Here is a 5992-nt window from a genome sequence, read left to right as displayed (position 1 = left end):
TGCAAATTATATTACCTTTCTTCAAAGGGTCAGGAGATCTGGGGTCAAATTCCAATTTTTCCATTAGCATTCTCATATGACCTTGAAAAAGACACTTAATTTATCTAGGCTTCAGTTTCTTTGTCAATAAAATAGATTAGACCAGATTTCTAAGTTCTTTTTCAGATTTAAAGATCTATATAAAATGGTATTGGGAATGATGATTAAGGCTTCACACAAAGGCACTAGAATAAAGGAGGCACATTACTTTCTATTCTTTTTTAAACCCTTAAAATCAGTTCTAATTGATTTAATTAATTACTATCAATTTTAAGACAGAAAAGTTGAAAGGGCTAGGCTATAGAGATTAAGTGACTTGCCCAGGGTCACAGAGCTAGGACATGTCTGAGGCCAAATTTAAAGAGGCATTTTTCTTTTCTGCAATTATCCTCTGCCAGCTCCTACTCTCTCACTAGGTCCAGGCCTGCCATGGTCTCATCATCACCCTGTTATTTCTCTCCTGGAACCCATACACATCCCTTGCCAGATACTCTTTTTTCCCATCTCCACTTAGGGTAGGAGATCAGGGGTCCAGGGCTTCTAGGTTTTATTATTGGGGAATAGATTTTACTGTCTTGGCTTGTAAGACAGCTAGAGTGGTTTGATGGATAGGATACTGGAATTGATGTCAGAAAGATCTGAGTTCGAATCCTTCCTCAGTTACTATCTGTGTGACCCTGGATAAATCACTTAACTTCTCAACTTCAGTTTTCCCCATCTGTGAAATGAAGATAATAATAAGGTTGTTGCAAAAATAAATGAAATAATGTATATAAAGCACTTTATAAGCTTTAAAAAGCTTTGTTAAGAGTTAACTGTTAATATTTTGACTAACCTTTCTTACTCCAATTATAATACTCTACTACATAATACTCAGGCAAAACAAAGAGTAAATATAAGAGGATTTGGATTGGTGAGATCTTTAAATAGTGGTAGATGGAAATTTTAGGAAGTACAAATACAGGACACTTGTGATGAACAAATATTCTTTTTGGGGAAGATCTGTGAAATAACTTTGTAACTTCAACATTTCATGGTTTATAGAGATGAACACACAGATATCAATAATAAATCCTCCATTATTTCCTATTACCAAAAAAAACGAGCTGTGTGTTTTTATGTGGCTATTAAACTCCACCCCAAAGATGGACAAAGTAATCTGTGAATTTATTCCTACAGAACAAGACTAATAATAACATTAGCAATTATAATCTTTGTATCATTTATATGCTCTGCTCCCCAAGGGATTCCATGCTGCTAGGTACATGAGGATTTATAAACAGTCCTTAGATGTGTCTCAGAGGAAGAGACCTCTGTTAATATGTGACATTATTAATTATATTTATTATCTCTTCTCTGATACAAGAAAGATGTTAGAAACTATTATTCAGGGCTTGGGATTAAGCAAAAAAAAGAAGTCTCTGATAGTATATTTATCAACAAGACATGTGGAGGGAAGAAATTATTCCATGTACCTGAGTTACTCTTCTTAAAAATTAATATGTAATTATCCCATTACAAAAATGAAAATTTTACTGACAATGTTTTCCACCAGAAATGAAAGTGATCAATTGCTTTGTGGCAAGCTGTATAATAGAGGTCATTAGGGCATACTTAACACGAATGAGGTATTGATTTTTCTCTTGCTACTTGATGCAACTTTATACCTTTTGGATTGCTGTAGGCCAATATAACAACATGGGTTGCAGTCTGGAACTCAGTTAGGCATTATGGTGTTTTCTCATCCTTTGTTATTTATTAATGCTTTGTATTAATATGATCTAATTGACCATAGATAACATAGCACTTTCTGATCCTTTTAGAAACTCTTCTTGTGTGATTCCACTAATACATGTAATTACAGATAACTCAATAAGTAGATGTGGGCTGACTTTGCCTTCTCTATGGAGATGATATCTTTGTATCCAAAATTCCTGCTAAGAAATTCACAAAACTGACTAGTAGATGTGCTTTTAGGCAGACCTTAATTTATAGTATTTCTATCATTGGAGACTAATCTAGAGACTAAATGTGGAGATTAAAATCTGGGATGGCTTGGTGTTTGGATCCATTATTAGGGGCCATTAAATAATGAGGTGGTGCAGTGGCTAGAACACCTGGCCTGGCATCAAGAAGAACTGAGTTCAAATTCAACCTCAGGTACTTACTGGTGGTGTAACCCTGAGCAAATCACTTAACCTCATTTGTCTCAGTTTCCTCATCTGTAAAATAAGTTGGAGAAAGAAATGAAAAAAAACACTTCAGTATATTTGCCAAGAAAACCCCAAATGGGTCATACAAGACTGAAACAACTGAACAGCAAAGAACATTGAGGAGCTACCCAGATCCGTTTAACCACTTAACTTCAATTAGCTTTTAGAAACTAATATTTGCTTTGAAGATGTAGCAGTAACAAAAAAAAACTATTTCTCCCCTATATCTAAGGGATAAAGTCTCACCCCTATACCACCTCAGTCTCTGGTGAGAGGAGACTCGAAATTTAGCTCAATTTTGGTCACTGAAGCCTTATCTTAGCTACCAAAAAATCCTAAAGATCACTCCTTACTTCCTAGGGTAACAATGCTGAGCTAGCTAAAAAACTCAGATGCAAAGATGCTGGGACACAGGTATGCTGCTATCACTTCACCTTAAATGAAGAAAGCAATTTTGAGACACTTAAAGAACCAAGGCCAGTATTTGCAGAGCCACATGACCTCAAAGAGGAGAAGGCTAATAACCTTCTTACACTCTTATCTCTCACTAACTGCTGTGAGTAAAGGAGTCAAAAGAAGAGCCAAAGTGATTAGGCTGAGGCTACTTCCTTTTGGAAGGCATCCGTCTTCCTAGCTATGCAGCTAATAGAAAATACTTCTCCTAACCATATGTGAGCTTAGCATACTAGAAGCAGTTATAAAACATCTAATCTGACTTGTACAAAAATATTTATAGCTGTGCTCTTTGTGGTGGCAAAAAATTGGAAAATGAGGGGATGCCCTTCAATTGGGGAATGGCTAAACACATTGTGGTATCTGTTGGTGATGGAATACTATTGTGCTGAAAGGAATTCCTTTGTGAACTGGAAAGACCTCCAGGAATTGATGCAGAGTGAAAGGAGCAGAGCCAGAAGAACATTGTACTCAGAGACTGATACACTGTGGCACAATCGAATGTAATGGTCTTCTGTACTAGCAGCAATGCACTGATCCAGAACAATTTTGAGAGACTTATAAGAAAGAACGCTATCCACATCCAGAGAAAGAACTGTGGGAGTAGAAACCCAGAAGAAAAACAACTGCTTGATCATATGGGTCGATGGGGATATAATTGGGGATGTAGACTCTAAACAATCTCTCTAGTACAAATATCAATAATATGGAAATAGGTCTTGATCAATGACACATGTAAAAACCAGCGGAATTACGTGTTGGCTATGGGAGGGGGGTGGAAAGAGGTAAGGGAAAGAACATAAATCATGTAACCATTGAAAAATTATCTTAAATAAAATTTTTATAAATCTATGCTCCAAGGGCTCTCTATTACATATAATCACAAAATGTCCAGTAGAAGGCTCCCTACCTTCTACTTGTAGGGAGACATTGTCAGAAGTGCTCAAGACAGTGGGTAATGTGATATAGGTATATGTACTATCACACAATACATATTTCCATGTTAGTCATGTTGTGAAGGAAGACATGTGTCACTTACACTAGAGAAAAATTCATGAAGGAAATAAAGTCAAGAATGGTATGCTTCAATCTACATTCAGACTTCATCAATTCCTTCTATGTTGGGGGGAATAGCCTTTTTCATATGAGTCCCTTGGCATTGCTAATAATAGTTAAGTCAACTGTGAATGATCCAATATTCTCCTGGTTCTACACACTTCACTTTGTATCACTTCATGAAAGCCTTTCTAGGTTTTTTGGTCATTGTCCTATTCATCATTTCTTATTACATAATAGTATTCCATCACAATCATATACAACAACTTGTTTATCCATTCCCCAATTGATGGACATTCCCACAGATTCCAGTTCTTTGTCATCACAAAAATAGCTGCTATAAATATTTTTGAACAAGGAGGTTGTCCAATCCTTTTAACCAGTCTTTTTTCTTTGATGTAAATGAGAAAGTCACTATGTCTTTTATCTCACTTCAATATAAGGAATGTCTATTAAGTATCTATTACTATGTGGAAAGCATCAGGCCACAAAGACTAAAACAAAATAGTCTCCTTCTTCAAGAAGTGGAGGTAGGGAGGCAACAACATATACACAAATAAGTAAAAAGAAAGTATAAACAAAATAGGGGAAAAGGATTTCAAAGAGGATCAAGAACTAAAAGATCAAGAAAAATCTTGTGTAGGAGGTAGAAGACCACTTACACAAAATATGGAAGCCATAGGTTATGTATGGAAGTGATAGGAAAAACAAGTGGTTATTTTAACTAGAATGAAGTTTCTGTGAAAGAAAAACATGTGAAATAAAACTAAGAAAACAAAAGGTTAAGTGTCAGACTAAAGATTTTCTATTTTATCCTAGAGAAAATAAGAAGCCACTGAAAACTGATTAGAGGAATGGCATGGTAAGACTATATTTTAGGAATAATAATTGGTCAGCTTTGATGAAGGATGGGTTGGAGAAGGGGAAGGTCAAAATTTTGAAGACCAGTTAAGATAGTAGAACAAAATAATAGGTCAGACCCAAGGGGATGAGGGTCTGAAAAAGGGTAGAAAGCATGAGAAGAAAGACCATGTATGAGATGACTCTTGGAGGTATACACTGAATGACCCCTATATATGTCCATCCCCTTAGCGTTTAATTTGCATGTGTAATCCTTCCAGAAGAATCACCAGAAAAACTCACACATTCCAAAACATGCAGCCAAACTAAATAAGAACTGTAGTTACATTCATTTGATCAGACTAAGCTTTGGGGCGGGGTGGGGGGGCAAGTAATAGGAAGCCCTGAAAGGTTTCTGAAAATTGACAAGATACAACATTTTATGTAAGTTGCTCTATGAAGGTTCCAGATGCATATATCTCTATGAGTCTTAAGAGGACCCTGGAAATTTCTCATCAATCAATAGCTAAAAGGCCCCTATGACTACCTCTATGCAAGTATATTTGAGTTTTTTTAACCCTAATATCTTTATATATATATATGTATATATATATATATATCCTTCTATATTAATTTTATTTGTTACAGGACTAGGCAATGGGGGTTAAGTGACTTGCCCAGGGTCACACAACTAGGAAGTGTCTGAGGCCAGATTTGAACCTAGGACCTCCTGTCTCTAGGCCTGGCTCTCAATCCACTGAGCCATCCAGCTGCCCCCTGCAAGTATATTTGTTACAATGATTCCTTGCTTTAAAAAAAAACTGTCACTGGAGAAAAAAGGGCCACATATACCTCATTATTTCACTAATCCAAAAAAATCTAGCACATCTGGTAACAGTGGTAGAATGCTGAAATAATGTCAATAGAGAGTGGAAGAAAAAATCAGTAGGGGTATGGAGACCTAAGGATTACTGCATGGTAAAGTATAGGTTCCTGATAGTTAAAAGCCTAAGAGTTTTTTATATGTTTCTGGTATATTCCACACAATGGAAGAAGGATATTTCTAGGATGTCCAATGACATAGCTTACTATATTAAAAAGGAAATTCAGAATGAGGGGAAGAGTATCACTTAGCATACTATTTTTAATTAATAGAGCAGGAAGCTAACACATAAGGAACTTCAGTACTATCCTTCACCTTTTGTTCTCTCTTCTAAACTACTACGGAGTCTGATAGAGAGAAAATGCAAGATATTTGCAAAAGAGAAAATTCCCACCCCTTCAAGTCTGTTGAAAAGAGTGTTTAACTGTTTCCAGGACAGAAATAGCTCAAACAACCCTTAATTTAGTGCTGGGAAACTTCCAGTGGCAAATTGAAACGTTCAAAGAAA

The sequence above is a fragment of the Gracilinanus agilis genome, chromosome 2 (assembly GCF_016433145.1).
Source record: "Gracilinanus agilis isolate LMUSP501 chromosome 2, AgileGrace, whole genome shotgun sequence".
Classification (NCBI taxonomy): domain Eukaryota; kingdom Metazoa; phylum Chordata; class Mammalia; order Didelphimorphia; family Didelphidae; genus Gracilinanus; species Gracilinanus agilis.
Note: the sequence above shows the minus strand (reverse complement) of the source record.